Raw genomic sequence first — 21591 nt, 5'->3', positions numbered from 1 at the left:
GAACAGGACAGGGTGTACATCCCCCACCAAATTACCCCTTTTTAGAATGTAGATGCCCAAAGGTCATATCATTTTTTGCATTAATGTTTTTGAAATGAAGAAACTTACTAGTGATGTACTAGATACAGAGCATACAGTACATATACATACACAGTGGGAGAAGATGGTAAAGGGGTTAATGTACAGGTCAAATGCAGTGGAATGGTTGCGAGAAGGGGATAATGTATAGATGTGCAGAATAAGGTAAGGTGAAGCCTTAATATAATTGTTAATGAAGAGACAGCATGGAGATCAGCAGTATAGAAGGGTGGCAAGGTGAAAGGGTTAAAAAACTTTAATTGCATCTGCTTCTTCCATGATCTGTCCTGTGATCAGAAACCAATGAATGACTCAGTCATTCGTTAGTTTCTCTTTCCTCCCCTTTCTACATTGTAAGAGATGCAAAAGTACAGATGTGTTCAGATCTACTCTATACGCAGTGTCTACGAACCCACTGTCCTAGGATGACTTGGTTCACAGGCATTACTGGGGACCCTGGCCATCTGATGGCTATTTCTTTACTGGCATTTACAAATGGAATTTCAGAAATAAGCATCCACCACTTTGCAGTTTAAAGCTTGCAGCATTTGGTAGGTTGTAAACTGCCTTCATGCCTCAGAAATATCACCACCTAAAATGAAACCTCTCCCAGTTATTTATTTATTTTCCTCCTAACTTTTTTCATTTATTTATTTTAATTCTAAACCATTATTTCTTGCATTGTTTTAATATATTGTTTTTACCCTTACATTATATTTTACTACCCTATTACTTGTTAACTGTGAGTCATTATATTGTGCCTATATTTAGCAGTTGTGTTGCTGTTGTATTGTTATGCTTTTCTCCAGTATATCATTTTTTTATTCTATTGACTAGAAAGAAAAAAACAACATTTTAAAACATTGAAAAAATATGTTTGCACTGCCAACAATATTATATTTAGACTCTACCTTAGTAGAGTTCAAGAAAAAAAGATCCATGAACTACAAGCTAGAGACAAGAAGTTTGGGATTTAATTAAGAAAATTGTTTGCTTTTTTCCCAGAATTCTCACCTGTAAGCTTTGTATAGCTCTCCTAACACATGTAAATGTATTAAAGATTGGTTCATTAAATCTATTTATGATGTGAGCTTAATTGGAAAACCAATAACTTGTTTTATTAGAATCCCTAAACTATTGTATATTATATATATGCAATAAAGCATTCACACCATATGTGTGGGAAAATGTAATTCTTACGGCCTCTCTAAAACACCCCTTAAGTATTAAACAAAACTGTCTGTGCTTATTATATGCACCTGTAACTATAGATTGCTAATTTATATTAGAATATTAAAAGATAAATTAATAAATAAAAAGAGGTATATAACTGTAAAAAAAAAAAACTGATAAACTGGAGAAATGTTTAAAAATAAGCTAATAAGTGGTATGCTATAATTTCATGGCATCTTATCAATCACTGCAAACATGCTGAGACAGCAAAATAAACTTTTAACTCTAGGAAGATATGGCTTGAAACATAGGTGTTCTGTTTCAACTAGGAAAGCAAAGCACAAAGACAGCGCTCACAACAGGGAACACACCTCACAGATTAAGGGTGGAGTCCTTCACTGGGTGCTCTGGCTCAAATGGCCTCCAGCCATTGAAGATACAGCTCCAAGAAAGATGTAGATGGCAACTCCAAAATCCCATGAAAATCTTTATTTGCTACATAACGGTAAAGATTAAAAACAGCCGACGCGTTTCAGCACACAGCCTTGTTCACAGCATATTCACAAATGGAATGACAGAACATTTATACTACATACCCCATATGAGGAAAAGCAGTGTCAATAAAACAATTATTCAATTAAAATAAAAAAGATGGTAGATGACAGAAAAAAGTGGCACTGGATGCTATTCACATCAGGTATGGGCTTACAATACTATTAAAACATTCAGCATATCAAAAAGACACCATGCATAACAATAGGCAAGTGCAAGCTGGTATCTGGATTGATGTTGTGCCCTACAACAACAAAAAAAAGCATTCCATTAATAAAAACAATAAAGGTGAAGCAGCAGATATAAAACATCCTGTGTAACAAATACTGTAGATTATTAGTTTCATTTTATTTTAGAAATAAATTCAAATCCCACCTGGAATTCATACCTGCAGGGATTCTAGTACCAAGAATAAATATTCACCAGACCTCTCTCTCAAGTAGTCTGTGGTAGAGATTACCTCCCCGGGGAAGTTTAGGACCCCCTTTCCACACCACTAAATACAAAAGATTCCATATTTCCAGCGTGTTTAAAGTGTTTTGATAAATTATAAAGATTGCTGTCAGAATAAGATGCACCATTATAGTGTTTACTCATCCTAAGAGATCTGGAGGTGCCTCCTACATGCTGTGCATTCCCTGAAGCCCTGTTGTAAAAAAAACTAAAAAAAACTGATAAACTGGAGAAATGTTTTAAGATATGCTAAAAAGGTAGTATGCTATAATGTCATGACATCTTATCAATCACTGCAAACCTGTTGAGACAAAAAATTAAACCTTTAAGGCTAGGAAGATATGGTTCTGTCTCAACTACCATTTTATGCACTGACATTTTTCCATAGATCTCAATTTGTCTGGACAGTACAGTCACTTGTTGATTCAGCAGACTCCACAGACAGCTTAAAGCAGGCCATATATTATTCTTTTTTTTTTGTTGTTCAACCAGTGGGTCGACCAAAAAAGATGACCAGTATATGGCCTGGAGCTGATTGAAACTAGGAGAAGGGCCAGCATGACTGGGGCCTGCAGAAGAGGTGGAGTATTAAGGGGGAGCTTTAGAATGATGCATTCTGTTTACCAAATTGAAGAGTTCAAGGCAGAGGTTGTGTCCTGTAGTGGGTAGAGATTAAGGGGGATCGTGTCAGAGCTCAGTTGGAGCTCATCACAGCATCCAACAGTTTTCTTCCACCCTCCCTCCCTTGTTTGTTTTGGTTTGGGTGAGCCTCCTACTGTCTCAAGGTCAGTGTTGGGGGTAACTAGTTACAAAGTAACTGATTACAGTAACTACATTACTTTTTTTGGTAACTAAGTAATGTAACTAGTTACAATACTAATATTGGTAACTACACTACTTTACTAGGCTATAAGAAGTAACTACACTACTTTACTAGGCTATAGGAACGAGCTTTCCTGCGTTACCCAAGCCGTGCGATACAATCGTTATTTCGAAGAATAGAGAGGGATGAAGTTTATGACTTTTTGTTGCACTTTATGTTTTATTCTGTTTTTTCAGGTTTTGTTCTCATGTTTCCCAAAGCCTGTGTTTATACAATAAACTCTATGCAGAAAGAGTGTCATGTATCTTCTTCTACACGGTCAATTAAGAAAGGGGAAAGTAAAGTAATAAGTAGTGAAGTTACTTTTCAAATGCAGTAACTAGTAAAGTAATCTCATTACAATTTACAGAAGTAACTAGTAACTAGTTACATTTTTTGAGTAACTACCCCAACACTGCTCAAGGTGCTGGGGTATTTGTTAGTGGGTTTTCGGTTCTTATGTTGTTAGCTTGCCTTTTAATTTCTTGGTCCTTTTATTTTCTTGTCGTAGCAGCAGGCAGGGAGTCTATTGGGCCTTTGAAGGTGGTGCTGGTTAAATAATTGTGGGAAATTGTGGGCTGGGCAATATGGTGGTAACATTGGGGTGTTAATTAGGTTTTATCTGGTAGAACGTAAGTAGCTAATCATCCCTGAGCCGTTGTAGTTGCAGCTGGGGGCCTTTGATTAGGTGGCAGATACAACTGGTTAATCATGAGTATAGAGGCCTTCAAAGACCTTAGACCGGGCATAAGTTGAGGTTGGTTTATTTAATATGCATTGACCTTATTATATGCATTAAACTTGCTTTTCTTGTAAATGTTGTTTTTAATGGTTTGTAATAAAAAGACTGCTATGGCCATTTGACTCCAAATAAAATGTGTCGTCTGGTCATTTTGGAAGGGGGGATGGGTCAAGTATTTAATGTATTATAGATAACCAAAGCCTCTGTTCTGCAGGTCCCTCAGTCATGATTTCCCTATCCACATGCTCTAGATGAAGTGGGAATCCTTCCCTCTGATTTAATGTATTTTAACAGTGAGGAGCTTTCCCTGCCATGAGAATACACTGATCAGTGCTGAAGGCTATAGCAGGTAGTACTGATCAATTAGGGAAAAACCTGACAGGCTAGTTGTACAGATGGTGATAGGTAGATCGACTTCTGTATAACTAACCTGCCCATACATGGATTAAAACTTGGCCTGTCCCTGCTCAATAGACCGAATTTCGATACATGTAAGGCTGGCTTAACTCTGAAATAAGACACAGAAGTTTAATCCAACAGTTTTACTTCTTAAAGTACAGTGCAGGAGAAGTTTTTTCCAGTTTTTTAAGAGTTTGAGATATGCAGAGAGGATCTAAGGACTTTACTAACTAGTACAAAACAAAAGGGAAGCAAGGAATGTGCCAAGTGCATAACTACCACTGGATGTAATTAGACACCACAACAATAATAATATAGTACAATACATTGCAACAATAGTATAATGTATGTGGCACACAACACTCCGCGCCTGAATTCTTTAGATTTCACTGTATAAACTCTGCATTAAAAAAATCCATGAAGGATGGTTTGTTCTCAGAAGGGAAAAACTGTTTTTTTTGACAGGAGCCAATTATCCTACCACCATGTGCTTGCGTTGGAGGAAACCCATGCAGGCAACCCAGTGGCTAAGAGGTTAGCACGTCCGCCAAGCAGCACTTGGGCGTGGGTTCAAATCCAAACCATGGCACTACCTGCTTGGAGTCTCATGATCTCCCTGTGCCTGCATGAATGTGCTCCAGTTTCCTCCCACACTCCAAAGACATGCTGGTAGGGTAATTGGCCCCTGTCTAGTAAGTGTAAGCTCCATGAGGGCAGGGACTTATGTGAATGTACAATATATGTGTAAATTGAAGGTGCTATTTGGTTACCTATAATAAATAATATTATTAAGCAAGATAAAGTCTGGACAGATCTTGAAGAAACCATCTTCAAGTCAGAGAGGTCACGATATGTGAAACCTCAGATAACTGAGTTGTAATCATAAAAGTTAAAGCCTAAGTTTAGTCATAAATGCTACTCCTGCTGTTGTAAACTTCCAGTGCTGTGGGGGTAAATAGAGCTAATGGAACTGTGACAGGTGCTTATTAAGAGTTTCTGACTATGCCCAACTCCTCCATGCTTCAAAACTGAACTATAGGTTCTATGAATGACTAGATGGATTATTGAAATGTCTGAACCTTCCATTCATAGATCAATAACCACTTATCTGGCACCAGATATATGATCAGATATCACTGCTAAATTATAGGAGATCATTTACATCCAACTTTGCTTTGTCTTGCTACAAGCCTGACTATGCGCATCATACCTAATGTGTATCTCAGTCTATTTTTGCCTTATATAGTACAATGTGCTGGGTTCTAACAATAGGATGCAAAATCAGGAGACCACTGGTTTCCCTCACCTGGTAAATCTTCTATTAGGATCACCTGTTGACCGTGCCTGCAAAATATCCCACGACTGTGGATGCCACCCAAATCACCTCTCCTTGGAACCTAGTGGGTTCCCTTTACTCGCTGACATTATCTGAACTCCAGTGGGCAGGGCTTAGTTTGGCAAGTGCCCACTAATGGTGCCAAAATCAGTCCCCTTGTTTCTCTGCCCCCTTTCACCGATCAAATGGGCTAGGAGGATAAGTAGACTGCAGCATGGCTGTGAAGATGACCAGTCTGCACGCCTTAAAGTAATTGTAAAGGTTTTATTTATTTATTTTTTTTAAATTAAACTAGTTGTACTTACCTGCTCTGTGTAATGGTATTGCACAGAGCAGCCCTGATCCTCCTCTTCTCGGGTGGCCCACTAGCACTCCTGACTCCTCCCCCCAGTAAGTTCCCCCATAGAAAACTGCTTGCTATGGGGGCACTTATGTGGGCTCACTCCTGAACCACACTTTGTGTGTAATTTGACACACAGAGTGCAGCTTGGCTCGGCTCCTCTCCCTCCTCACTGGCTGTGATTGGCACCAATGGCTCCTGCTGCTGTGTCTGATCTTATGAGGAGCGAGAGAGAGCAGAGAGAGCCACTGCTCTCGTAAACATCGCTGGATCAAGATCGGGCTCAGGTAAGTATTAGGAGGGCGGGGACTGCACACAGAAGGTTTTTTACCTTAAAGTGCAAAGAGAGCAAGTTGCCTGAATAGCTGTAAGCGGAATAATGCACTTCATGGGTGGTTCTCATTGCTGTGCCCCTAGGCTGCCCATAGGACATACCTCACCCCCTCCAAAAAAAGGATTTTGGTATACTCATATTAATTAGTTCTTCATTCATCTGAATCTAAAAACTGCTGCTAAGGATAATTACAAAAATTGACCCTGGGTGTAATTTCTGCTGAAACATGTCAGTGAGTTCGTACTGAAAGAGAGATGTGACAAAGTTAAAACCTCCCCCAACCTTAAGTTGCTTTAAAACAAAAATAAAATGATGGGTGGAAGGTTAGTATTCTACTAGTTAGTGGATGACTAGTAAGAGAACCTTAAAGTGGAACTGAGCTCAATAAGCCTCCATTTACACCTGAGCGTATCATTTTCAGGTGTTTTTTTGGGCATTTTCCAGACTTTTTTTCCGGCGTTTTTGCAGGTATTTAGAGGCATTCATTGACATCTAACAGAAATGCCTGTAATCTGCCAAAAAAGAAGCTCATGTACTTTTTTGAGCTTCAGACATTTTGCTTCAGGTGACAAAATGCTCATATGTGAACAGGGGCCATTGAAATTAGTTTGATTTTGCTTGTTGGGCATTCTGAGGCTTTAGAGATAAGCGTTTTACGAGCTGAAAAACACTCAGGTGTGAACAGGGCCTAAGTAAAAAACTGTAGCAAGTCAAACCCAGGCAGATTTGCTCATCCCTAATTATGGGATTATGGGATAGGTATGCAGCAACAATATCAGTAAGTGTCATAGTAACAGGTACAATACCCTTGGACTAATGAAATTGTCTTCAAGTATACTTCATTTCTAGAATAAAGTTTGTTGAGTAGTCATCTTCTTTGAAATATGAACAATATATTAAAGTAAATGTAATTATTTTTCTGAAATACCAGTGTCTCTGTGTCCTTCCTACCTAATCTCTAAATCACTGGCCATGCTGTAATGTTCCGGTACCTTTGGTACCCTAAATTACACTTTCCACAAGTGTATGCGCCATACCATTTACTTTTGGAAAGGTGCGCATACACCTTTAAGACTGGAGCTGTCATCACTCAGCGCCGGACTAGATAGCTATTTAAGGCGTCGGCTCTCACTCACATGTGTTCGTTCAAACACCCTTATCTGGATGCTAACCTTGCTTGAAGCTTCCATGCTTGCAAGCTTACTTCGCTGACGGAACCTCGCTGCGCTGATCCCTGTATCCCGCTACTGGATCATCCGCCTCTCCTGAACCACCCTTCGGCTGTATCGCTAATAGTGCTAAGTACCCCGCAGGGGAATTCTCTATAAACTTATACTAAGCTTACACTATCTAGCTCTGCATAGTAGAGACTGTTTATCACATCTGCATAAACTAGATTGCTAGCTCTTGAGACTACTGCTACTTTTCTGCACTGGGTTGATCTCTTTTGTATGTCCACCTGCTATTCTATCATCTGCTATCATACAACATTGTTAAACCTTCCTGCATCCATCTGCTACTGTCTCACCTTCAAGTGTCTATCACCTACCACCTCCACTCAACCTATCCCTCAAACCTTCATCATTGTGTTACCACATATATAAAGTCACTCTAGGAACCAGCTTGCTAATTGTGTGTATTTACTGGCTGAAATAAGACCTTCCACACATGATGAGTCATTGAGGTTGGGAATGGTATCTCAGCATATCTCTTACATGACAACTGACGTGGAACTATTTCTGCAGCTGAAAATCCACACCATATAAGAAACGCAGGAGCGTTACAGATTGAACGAACCTAAAAAATGGATTCAGCAGAAATAGCCACTCAGGTGACACAATTAAAACAGCAAGTATCTGCGTTAATACACGCACTTGCTGAATTAAAAGAAGACAATCAGGCTCTGTCGCAGCAGGTTATTAGACTGACACAACTTACCTCTGCTCAGTCCCCTGAACCCAAGATAAATCCCCCTTTGGTATTTACAGGCAATCGCAAAAAATTTCGCGAATTTAAAAACGCATGTGAGTTACTTTTTTTGCTAAAACCTCGTACCTACCTTACTGATCACATTAAGGTTTGTACTATTATTTCTTACCTATCAAGCGATCCTCGAGCCTGGGCAGATTCTCTTTTTGAGAAAAACGACCAGCTTCTCAACTCCTATGCCTTGTTCCTGGCAGAGCTCACTAGCCTATATGATGACCCCAATAGGCAGAGTACTGCTGATCTTCAGTTAAGATCCTTGAAACAAGGAAGGAGGCCTGTGGAAGACTTTGTCGCAGAGTTCAAGAGATGGACCCTTGATTCAGAATGGAATGATGCATCTCTGAAAACCCAATTTAGGCTTGGCCTATCAGAAGCCGTTAAGGACGAGCTTGCCCGAGCGGATCTGCCAAAAACCCTGGATGCATAAATACAACTCAGTATTACCATAGATAGAAGACTACGAGAAAGAAAGGCTGAAAAGATGGGAATGCCATTATCCGTTTCCTCTCGGAGTCTGGCCGTTGACCCCGTTCCTATGGAGATAGGAACCATACGCCCACCGCTATCAACTATGGAAAAAGCCAAAAGACGAAATGAAAATCTCTGCTTGTACTGTGCATCCCCGGATCACAAGATAAACGTCTGTCCCCTAGTCAACAAAAAGAAGGGTGAGTGTTCACATGTCTCTCTAGGAGGATTGACAACTTCATTCACTAACCCCTACATTTCTGTTTTTTTGACATTCCAGTGGGACCAGAACAGGATTACTACTAAGGCCATGATTGACACAGGATCTTGTGGAAATTATATGGATATATGTTTTGCTGCTTTAAATAAAATTCCTATTATTTCTAAACTCAAACCTGTCTCAGTAAGTCTTATTACCGGTGTTCCGTTATCCTCTGGTCCGATCACCGATCAGACACAAGCACTTCTAGTCACTATTTACGAGTCTCATAGGGAGACTTCTACCTTCGATTTAATACCATCACCCCACTTTCCCATTGTGTTGGGACTTCCCTGGTTGCACACACACCAACCAACCATAGATTGGAAGAAACGGTCCTTGACCTTCCCTTCTTGTTATTGCGAGGAAACGTGTAACCTCCCGTTTTCCGGGAAGATTCTGTCTGTGGTGACAGATGAGATTGCACCACTATGTTATCAGGATCTTTCTGAGGTTTTTCTTGAGAAAAATGCTCAAGCATTACCTCCTCATCGAGACTATGATTGTAGCATTGATCTACTCCCAAATAGCAAATTGCCGTTCGGTCATGTTTATCCTCTTTCACAGGATGAACTTGCCCATCTCAAAACCTATTTGGATGAGAACTTGGAAAAAGGTTTTATTAGACCTTCCACTTCTTCCACAGCAGCAGGACTCTTTTTTGTTCGCAATAAAGATTCAAGTCTCAGACCTATCATCGACTACAGGAAATTGAATGCTATCACAATAAAAGATCGCTATCCTCTACCACTTATCCCTGAGCTCATTGAGCAGGTGCGTGGAGCTACCTATTTTTCAAAATTAGACCTGAAAGGAGCATACAATCTCATTCGAATCCGTGATGGACACGAGTGGAAGACTGCGTTCAGAACTAGATACGGATTGTTCGAGTATCTTGTGATGCCATTCGGCCTATGCAATGCCCCTGCAGTTTTCCAACGATTTATAAACGATATTTTTAAAGACTTACTAGATGTCTGTGTTGTGGTATATCTGGACGATATACTTATATATTCACGGACCCTGTCTGAACACATAAGACATGTAAGACTTGTATTATCGAGATTGCTTGCACATAATCTTTATGTGAAGCTGAAGAAATGCTTGTTCCATAAAGATGAGGTACTCTTTCTAGGCTACATCATATCCAAAACAGGAATCGAGATGGACATGAGTAAAATATCCTGCATTCAGGATTGGCCTACACCAACTACACGCAAGGCGCTACAGCGATTCCTGGGATTTTCAAATTTCTACAGGAAGTTCATAAAAAACTTTTCTGCTATTGTGAGACCCCTCACACAGCTCACTAGCATAAAAATACCATTTAAATGGTCAGAAGAAGCAAATAAGGCTTTCCACTTGTTAAAGACAAGGTTTACTTCCGCTCCCATATTACGCCATTCAGACCCATCCCTCCAATACATCCTGGAGGTAGATGCGTCAAACCTGGCAGTAGGAGCAATACTCTCCCAACGACCTACCCCCACTTCACCACTTCATCCAGTCGCCTTTTTTTCTAAATCCCTGAGCAGTCCCGAGATAAACGCCCCGTGGGTGAGAAGGAACTGCTTGCTATAAAATTGGCTCTGGAGAATTGGCGACATTTACTCGAAGGCACCCAATTACCAATAATTATATACACGGACCATAAAAACCTCCAATATCTTCAGACTAGCAAAACTCTCTCGCATCGACAGGTACGATGGTCACTATTCTTTCTAAGGTTTAACTTCCTAGTGACCTACACACCTGCAGATAAGAACAAAAAGGCGGATGCACTATCACGACTAACTGAAGAAAATTACTTTGAAATTCCTTCCGTTCCTATAATACCTCACAAACGCATTATTGGAGTTGTCCGTTCCTTGAAGGAAGAGGTTCTGCATGGTATAAGGTTGGATTCACCCCCACCACAACTAAATACCGATGCAGAAGGCTTCCTCTACTATAACGACAAACTTTACATACCACCTACCCTACGCACCAAGATCTTGGAATTATCGCATGATGTGCCTATGGCAGGACATATGGGTATGACAAAGACTTTCAATTTGATTTCTCGGCAATTCTGGTGGCCTGACATGAAAACATCTATACAAAAATTAGTCTCTTCATGCAATGTCTGTGCCAGGTCCAAAATTGACACTACGAGACCATCCGGCCTACTATGCAGTCTACCAATACCCCAAACTCCATGGGAGGTTCTGTCATTGGACTTCATCGTAGAATTGCCTCCTTCCAAAGGATTTAATACCATCTTGGTGTCAGTGGACCATCTGACAAAGATGGCACATTTCATTGCTATTCGCAGACTACCTTCGTCCAAACAAACGGCAGAACTCCTGATGAAACATGTCTTCAGATTACATGGTATCCCAAAAACTCTTTTGTCTGACCGTGGATCCCAATTTATTTCTAAATTCTGGCAAGAACTATGTCACATACTACGGATTGAGCGGAAGCTCACTTCTCCTTACCATCCGCAGACCAACGGACAGACTGAAAGAGTCAACCAATGCATCGAGCAGTATTTACGTTGTTACACTTCTTACCAACAGGATGATTGGTTGGATCTTCTCCCCCTGGCAGAATTTGCCTACAACAACGCAACTCACAGTACAACCAAGCAGAGTCCGTTCTACTTGAACTATGGGTTCCATCCCTCTATTCTCCCTCCACGCATCCTTCCTTCAAATAACCCAGTAGCCTCAGACTATCTTTCCCAAATAAAGGATTCTCTGGGTTTACTAAATACTACCATTGCACACGCTCACAGTCAACAAAAGAAGTACTATGATCTTCGTAGAAGACCTTCTCCACAGTATACTATCGGGGACCTCGTTTGGCTCTCAACAAAAAACTTGAGACTGAAGATCCCTAGCAAAAAGCTTGGACCTCTGTTCTTGGGACCTTTCCCAATCAAGAAACTTATTGGAAAAGCTGCAGTGCAGCTTACATTGCCAATGGACCTAAAAATCCATCCCATTTTCCATGTGTCGCTACTAAAACCCCATGTTCCGGACCAAGGAATAAGGCCTAATATTCCACCTCCCCCTCCTGTACAAGTTGAAGGTGGAGAAGAATACGAGATAAAAGAGATTCTGGATTCTCGTATCTACAGAAGAAGACTTCAGTACTTGGTTAGATGGAAGAACTATGGGCCCCAAGACGACACCTGGCTAAACACCTCTGACATACATGCCCCTAGATTAATCCGCAATTTTCATGCGAGATACCCAGACAAACCAGCTCCAGAGGCCTTCAGGAGCAGGCCTTAAAGGGGGGTATTGTAATGTTCCGGTACCTTTGGTACCCTAAATTACACTTTCCACAAGTGTATGCGCCCTACCATTTACTTTTGGAAAGGTGCGCATACACCTTTAAGACTGGAGCTGTCATCACTCAGCGCCGGACTAGATAGCTATTTAAGGCGTCGGCTCTCACTCACATGTGTTCGTTCAAACACCCTTATCTGGATGCTAACCTTGCTTGAAGCTTCCATGCTTGCAAGCTTACTTCGCTGACGGAACCTCGCTGCGCTGATCCCTGTATCCCGCTACTGGATCATCCGCCTCTCCTGAACCACCCTTCGGCTGTATCGCTAATAGTGCTAAGTACCCCGCAGGAGAATTCTCTATAAACTTATACTAAGCTTACACTATCTAGCTCTGCATAGTAGAGACTGTTTATCACATCTGCATAAACTAGATTGCTAGCTCTTGAGACTACTGCTACTTTTCTGCACTGGGTTGATCTCTTTTGTATGTCCACCTGCTATTCTATCATCTGCTATCATACAACATTGTTAAACCTTCCTGCATCCATCTGCTACTGTCTCACCTTCAAGTGTCTATCACCTACCACCTCCACTCAACCTATCCCTCAAACCTTCATCATTGTGTTACCACATATATAAAGTCACTCTAGGAACCAGCTTGCTAATTGTGTGTATTTACTGGCTGAAATAAGACCTTCCACACATGATGAGTCATTGAGGTTGGGAATGGTATCTCAGCATATCTCTTACATGACAACTGACGTGGAACTATTTCTGCAGCTGAAAATCCACACCATATAAGAAACGCAGGAGCGTTACACATGCACACTTTAAAGGGGATATTGCAAGGCATTTTTTTATTATTATTATTATTATTATAATATAGCAGTTAACAAACCAAAACTGCCCATAAAATAAAAACAAACTGCCGATGGCCTAAAAGGACAGTGGACTTTACTGTAATTGCATGGGCACCACTGAATTTACTTTATCTAAAGATATCAAGTATCTGAAAGTTTTTGCCTCTGCCTTTTTAGATTGCTATCACATTACAATACATTTACATTTTTCGTTCTCTACAACCATTTTTTATTTTGCATAAGTATGATGTGTAAATGATAACTGAAGAATAAAAAATTATTGTACATTGTAACAACAAGCATAATTGAATTGGTAAAATAAAGCAATAATAGAAAGATCGTATTGTTCTTTTCTTTATTTAATATTAACTGGCATTACAGGGATACAGTATCAGAATTATTTTATAGCTTGCGCAGTCGTTTCTTTAAAACAGTTTGACACGAGCACAGTCTTCTGGGACTATAACCCTGGAATTTCCTACAAACATACAGATTGCTTATTCATTAAATGTGCCTAGTCAAAGGCATAATTCAATTTTCAATCAGTGTAGTTCAATTTGCTTAATGAGGCCTTCACAAAGTAGATTTTACTGAGCAGATTATGTGATTTTGTTTTCATTTTGTTAAAGTATTTATGTTCTTAATACATTTACTCTGCCCAAAAGTCAATTGTTACCAAATAAAATGTAAAAATTAAAGTGACATTAGTGTTGGTTAAGTCCTAAACCTTTAAATCACAATGTACCAATGCATTGTACCATACATGCAGTGCAGTAGAATATACTATATATTACTTTATATGCTTTGCTAAATTTATACACTCTTAGTCTAAATCATATGATTTCCTAATATCACTATTTAAAAGGTAAAGCAAAAGATTACTAGAAAAAACACCATATGACATGATGGTCGTATCTTTAGCATTTGTTTTGTTTAATTCGGAATAGTGCTCATTGTTAAGGAGCAGGCAGCCAGCCACCTCATCCCTATCAACCATGGCTCATCTTCTACCCGTGGGATTTCCCGCTTTTAGCAGAATGCAAGCAAACAAATGGCAGTTAAAAAAATCTGGTATGGAGTTTAAGGGGAACCCCACCAATTTTAATTTTTTTTTTTAAATGGGATGGGGTCGCCCCAAAATTAATTCCTCACCCTTAGGTCTGGTGTGGATTTTAAGGAGAATTCCATTCCAAAATGTTTCATACCAGACCCTTATCCGAGCATGCAGGGGGGGAATGAGCAAGTGCCATGCCAGGCAACATGGGGGGGGGTTGCTTTAGGGGAGGATGCGTGCTTGGATAAGGGTCTGGTATGGATTATGGGTGGGGTTCCCACGCCATTTTTAAAACATTTTTAGTTAGGGGTTCCCCTTAAAATCCATACCAAACCTGAAGGGCCTGAGTCCTTAACAGGCTCTTCTCAATTTTCTTTCAATTTTTGTTTTCTAATTTGTTTACATTCATTCGATACATCTGAACGTCCGAAAATTAGATTTTCAGAAAAAAAAACGAATTTAAACGAACCTTTCCCTTAATCTATCTTTTAATTTCCATGTTGTCCCGCATGCCAGATTTGTAGTTGCCCTTACAATGGAGCCATGTGGGGGACTTCAATTTTGTTTTAGATGAAAAAAGACTGGGAGACAAAGAGTTGCCCAATGTAACAGCCCTTTTGGCCACAATATTAACACCCTGATCCAAAATTTTAGCACAGATATCATCGGTATATAACACGGGTAAGTGTCTGTTAATAATGTGCTTGATCTGATCAAACTCCAAGCTGTATGGAAACGATAAAATGATGGAAGGGGATGATTTACTAACAGAGTGCTTTTTCTTTTTTGTTTTTCCTATCTTATCAAGAGAGCTGCATGTTTCTTGTACACCAATAGATTTGGGTGTGAGGAGATCAGCTCGGTCCCTGTTGAGGGCTATGTGATAAGCTCTATTGATTGTCCATTTTTGGATAACCTCTATTTAAAAAGCGTTTGTAAAGGGCATCAGATTCCTTTTTAAACATAGAGATATCACTACAAATTCTACGTAGTCTTAAGAATTGTCCCACCGGAATACCCTTGATGGTGTGAAGGGAATGGCTGGATTTGGCATGTAAAAGGCTGTTTCCAGCCAATGTTTTTCTATAAAGGCTAGTCACTACTCTATTCTTATCATGATTCAGTGTGACATCCAAAAATTGTATTTTATCTACATCCTTTTGGCCTGTGAATTTTAAATCCAACGTATTATCATTCAAGTATTGTAGAAATATGTTAAGGTCAACACTGTGATGACAAATAAAGATCAGATCGTATATGTAGCGAAGATACAGGACAATCTGATCTCTGAAGGGATTTATACCTCCAAAGATGTGAGACCTCTCCCACCAACCCATGTATAGGTTGGCGAGAGAGGGTGAAAACTTAGCCCCCATGGCTGCCCCACACCTTTGGAGGTAAAAATTCCCATCCAATGAAAAGTAGTTTTGTCCAAGAAGATATTGAGGGAGGTCACTCAGTCTCCCTTTGGTTGATTATCAGTCACATCCTACAATTAATTAAGTTTGGTCTATTATATAGGGCATATGTTTATGTTCATATATTCACATGTATTGCACTTTTATGCATATTCGTATTTTTGTATTTTTACTCTATATGATGTTTTTTCATGCTTTTTCATGTTTTTTCTTTGATGTATTTTTGTATGTTTTATGTTCATTATTCCTTGACCAACACAAGGACATGTGACAGATTGATTTTAGTATGTTGGTGGGGTTGTGGCTGCAGTCCCTCCATTGACATTCTTTGTATGGTTATGAGTAAGCGATTATCAGTGTAGTGAAACGCGTCAACCTAAATACCTGTCCTGTGATGTGCTAGTTATGTTTGATGTTCGTGAGGATGAATAAATACTTCAATGCTTTCATCTACATTGGAGTGCGGTCACTATCTATTGTTTGGAGTGCTGCCTGGATTGCAGATCTGACTCGCACCTGATTTTTTAATCTCACCTGAGCGGTTTGGCTGTCTTGGATTTTTGCATTTCTAACATGGGGGCATTTGCCTAATGAGATGACCAATGGTGTCCTGGGGTATTTTCTCCCAGATCTGGACAGGGAATCACTGAGCTCCTGAACAGACTGAGGTGCAACCTGATCGGATGGATGGACCGAAACATAATGTCCTATTGGACTTAGGTCAGGCATACGTGGGGGCCATTCAATGGTATCAATTCCTTCATTCTCCAGGAACTAGCTGCATACTCTCGACACAGGAGGCGGGGTGTTCTCATGCACAAGGAGGAACCCAAGACTCACTGCATCAGCATAGGGTCTGACAATGGGTCCAAAGATTTCAATACCTAATGGCAGTCAGGGTGCCATTGTCTAGCTTGTAGAGGTCTGTGTGTCCCTCCATGGATATGCCTCCCCAGATCATTATTGACCCACAACCAAATCAGTCATGCTGAACAATGTCACAGGCAGCATAACGTTCTCTATGGCTTCTCCAGACCCTTTTACGTCCATCACATGTGCTCAGGGTGAAGCTGCACTCATCTGTGAAAAGCACAGGGTGCCAGTGGCAGACCTGCCAATTCTGGTGTTTAATGGCAAATGCCAATCGAGCTCCACAGTGCTGGGCAGTGAGCACAAGGTCCACTAGAAGATGTTGGTCACTCAGGCCACCCTCATGAAGTCTGTTTCTGATTGTTTGGCCAGAGACATTCACACCAGTGGCCTGCTGGAGGTAAATTTGTAGGGCTCTGGCACTGCTCACTGTGTTCTTTCTTGCACAAAGGAGAAGATACCGGTCCTGCTGATGGTCTAAGGACCTTCTACAACCCTGTCCAGCTCTCCAAGAGTAGCTGCCTGTCTCCTGGAATCTCCTTCATGCTCTTGAGACTGTGCTGGGAGACACAGCAAACCTTCTGGCAATGGCACATATTGATGTGCCATCCTGGAGGAGTTGTATTGCCTCATGCTACCATTAGTGACACTGACCTTAGCCAAATGCAAAACTAGTGAAAAACAGCAGAAAAGATGAGTAGGGAAAACATTGTGGCATCCACCTGTAAAACCATTCCTGTTTTGGAGGTTGTCCCAATGTTGCCCATCCAGTGCACCTGTTGTTAATGTTATTAACACCAAAGCAGCTGAAACTGATTAACAACCACCTCTGCTACTTTACTGACCAGATCAATATCCCAGGAGTTTAAAGGACTTGATGTTATACTCTAATTGAAAAGTGTTCCAATAATTTTTTTGAGCAGTGTGTGTGTGTATATATATATATATATATATATATATATGTATATATATATATACAGTATATGACATATGCATCTGTATAATTACATATTTACCTGACTAAAAGGTGAAAAAATATAATCTAAACTATATTTCTTTACCGTGAATGTATTCCTGAAGGAATATATACAAAAAAGTCATCCCCTTTAATACACCTGCTGCTCCAATTACTATCAGAGACAGTCCCCGGGTTATGAACAAGATTCTGTAGGTTTGTTCTTAAGTTGAATTTGTATGTAAGTTGGAACAGGTACATTTATTAAGTGTAACTCGAACCAAAAGTTTGTGCTGTCATGGAAACAAGGATTAGTGATAAACCTTCAATGAAGACACCTTTTTCCCATGGTACCCTTAGAAATGTCCCTTCCTAGGGGTAGATTTCCACTTCCTGTTGTCTCCCTCTGTTCATAAGTACGAGTCATTTGTAACTCGAATGTTCATAGTTAGGGGACTGCCTGTAGTCTAAATGTATCTAATATTGTTTAAAGCTTAGTCAGTTTGGGGTTTCAGATTATGTCCTTTTTATACAAAAAATAATTAAATTTGTAAAATGCCTCTTCAATTTATCTTGAACGGCAGTGCTCCTATCCGGGGAAAGCACAGTGTGTAGCCAATGCCATTTTTGGCTTGCTTTGGGCACATAGTGTATCTTGACAGCCCATATATACCAACAGTCAGATTGCCTGTGGAGTTTAATGAACCATTTGTGCAGCGTTGGTCTAGCTGCCTTCCCTTTTACAGTTAACATAGGGACAATTCAAAGCTCTTTCATTCCTCCATGCTCCACCCTGATAAAGTTATGTTTAACCACACATTACTTTTGCTGAGCACTGACCCTCTGGAGGTTCCATGAATAATATCTGAAATCATTCTGGTTGAAAGGTATATGCATTCTTTTATCCATGCAGCACATCTGATATACAAATCCCTTTTTTTTTATGTTGCTGTAGTTTGATGTTTCATGTCAAATATCTGTAATTTACTTTCTATCGAAAGTACAGACATAAATATTATGAAGCTACATTACAGTAGTTCTTTTATTTCAGATTGCAGTCGTATCATCTCAGTCATTCATATTCTTCTGTCACTGATTAGTGATTCATTTTTGTAATTGTGCAAACGTCCTAAACATACTAGTATACATAAATAAATGAAAACCTTATGAATTGAGTGAAATGTTAATGTAGGCCATGTTGCTTTCCTGGAAGTTGCTTGAACTGAAGAAGTGTTCCAGTGATTATTCAGCCAAGGGTAGCATCATAACATTGCTTTGAAACAATGGGCACCAGGCCCTGTGGCTGGCTAGTTCCTTCTGCTATACCACAGTCTTTAGGATTTGCTGGGAAATTAACTTAGACAACAACTGTGTATCATGATCCTTCCTTAAGTACATCTGTTTTCTATATATTTATGTTTAATCCATTAGAGGTTAAAAGGTCACTGTATTTTTTTTTTCCAAATCAATAGGCGTTCTGTAACTAATAGAAGTCTTTAAAGCTCAAGGCAGTTTTATACTCCAAAAACAGTTGGCATGGACAACAAATATTTATTTCGCCAGCCATGTTCCTGCAGTTAGAGTGCAAATCAGTTGTGTTTTTTTTGGGTGGAGTAAGCCATGGTGTGATCCCCCGCTGTTGTCTGTGATCCTTGAAAGCAGATTCTCAACCCCCCCACTGCCAATGAGATATATTGGGCTTTGCTACAAGAAGAACATACTAGGTAATTTCTCTAAAGTACAATCTTTATATATTCCTGCTGACTCTTCATAAGAATGTATGGAGAATGAGCTCATAGAGAAGAACCAAAATGTTCAAGATCCAGCAGAGCCCTGGCTGTAAAATTCATGCCTGGGGTGGAGGAAGATATCCCTGCCAAGGAATCGGACAGCAAACAAGAACCTTCAAGAGAGAAAGTTCTGCCTTACTCTACCCAAAACTAACACAGGTTTTGGGCAAAGTTCTAATACTTGGCAATGTTGTACAGTCAGCATTGGGCGATGCATGGAATCACTATTTCTAGGTTGATGGAGCAACCTGACCTAAATAAAAGGATCTTTCACTGATATTATTAGGCACCTGGACCTGCAGTGTTTACACTTTTTTTTTTTTCAAAATCTAAAATTAAAATGCATACTTACCAGAATCTCTAGTTGTGTTTGTAGTGCAAACCCCAAACTTGTCCCACTGTTTGTCCCAGGCTCTTCCCTTTTGGATGCACAGTATTTTCTTAGTCTTCCCTTGCAGTAATCAGGCAGTGTCTTTTTGTGGTTTGTACTGCTTGAAGAACTTGGGATAGGGATTAGGGTGAGCCTTGGGATACTCAGAACTAGTGCAAACATGCTGAGGCCACTATCTAGCAACATTTAACTCCTGCAAAAAAAAAGTGAACATTCAGTTTAAGGGGATCCCAAAGTATAAACAGCCCCGGCCAAAAGATCTGGAACAGTCTCTTTACCAAACAAGCACAAAAAGCAACAGTTTCTCTCCAGGATTTCTCTCAGGCCTCTACTCACCGTGTCCCTGTATAAATTGACACCTCCTTCCAGTATCAGCCAGACCCTGTACCGTGAGCTTCCCAGCTATATCCTCCACAGACATTGCCCCATTTGTACTGGAGCTTTAGAAGTCACTTTTTTAGCTTTCTTTGAGTTGGGACTGCACATGACTCACTGCAAATTCTAAGGGGATAACCTTGGAGGGCAGAGAGCCCCTCTGGACTTGGTCACTCTCCCACTGGCAAAGGACCCTTCTGTTCCAGGTCCCAGAGTATTTATAGACACCTCAGTCCCCTGCTGGTCACTCTCTCGACAAGGAATAGGATGAGGCTGTATCAATATTCAAAAGTACATGGAACCCATGGATCCAAATGATATCTCCTACTATTGTTTGAAATATTCTATAATATATGGTATGAGATGCAGTTTCCTTGCTTTACCATCCTTTTGCCTGTCATTACTTGTGTGCTGCAACTAATGTTTCATATGACTGGTCTGTTTTAGAACTTGTTGTTCTTGCGTCCCTTTCCCTCTGTAAACTACATGTACCTTTTGTAAAACCAATAAAAATTCAATGTTGAAAAAAAAAAAAAAAAGGCAGCCCAGTATCTACCTCTTTCAGCCCACTATGTTCCAGCACTTTCTGGAATACAAGGGAAAGTAGGCTAGCCTGCGCCTGCAGAACCTAAAACAGCCTGTAACAATCAATCCAGCTCCACTAATTATAGTGAAGCCCAAAAATAAACTAAATGTACCTATCTCCGGTAGCATCTAACTGGAAGGATGCCACATGTTTATTCCCTTAGCAACTTCTGTTCTTGGCTTGAAGTGCATGTTTGGTCAAAATAACAAAAATACATTAGTGCATCTCTACGATGCATACACATTTCCCAAAGTTTTGTATACCTAGCAACCCTAGTGCTTTTGCTGCACTGAAATCCCAAGCAGTGTTGTCAATTCTCTGCTAAACTACAGAAGATTCTGCTTATTTCAGTAATATAAAGGGGAGATGCACTGTAGTCTAGCAGGGCAGAACTCAGGTTGGGCTGATAACACTGCTTGTCATTTCAGTGCAGCACACCAGCATTGCCAGCATACTACAGGAAGTTTTTTTTTTTCACAATATCCGCCAGTGTTTTTCTGAATTTGCAGCAAATTTTAAAAATACAAAGGAAAGTGTAAATGCAATACATATTATTGATTTGTATTGTTACAAACATTAAAAGCATGATTGATACATCTAAATACATATAGATAATACAACAATCTGACCTCACAAGAAAAAAAATGTAAAAATAAAAAAAAATATACTTATAGAAAAGAAAAGAGGTCTATTTTTTGTTTTGCTTGTCTTGTTTTTGTTTATTTTTTTCTTTTGTTAGATTTCTGTACTATATTTTTAGGGAACTTTTTTTTCTGGTCATTGATTTTCATTTGATGTTTTGCCTATTTTTCATTTTCAAACATTGTATCGTTATTGTAGGTCTATAAGGTCCTGAAGAAGCCGGGGTTCCCGTGAAATGAGTCGACCCTACCACATCGACCATACCGACATTTCAGCTGATATGGAGTTGGATATAAGTTGATGGTGTAACTATGACCTCATACATAACAAGTATTTTTTTTTTTATTATACATTCGGATGTATGAACTATGCTTTTAATGTTTTT

Source organism: Pelophylax lessonae, assembly GCF_965119305.1.
Source record: "Pelophylax lessonae genome assembly, chromosome: 1".
NCBI classification, from domain to species: domain Eukaryota; kingdom Metazoa; phylum Chordata; class Amphibia; order Anura; family Ranidae; genus Pelophylax; species Pelophylax lessonae.
Note: the sequence above shows the minus strand (reverse complement) of the source record.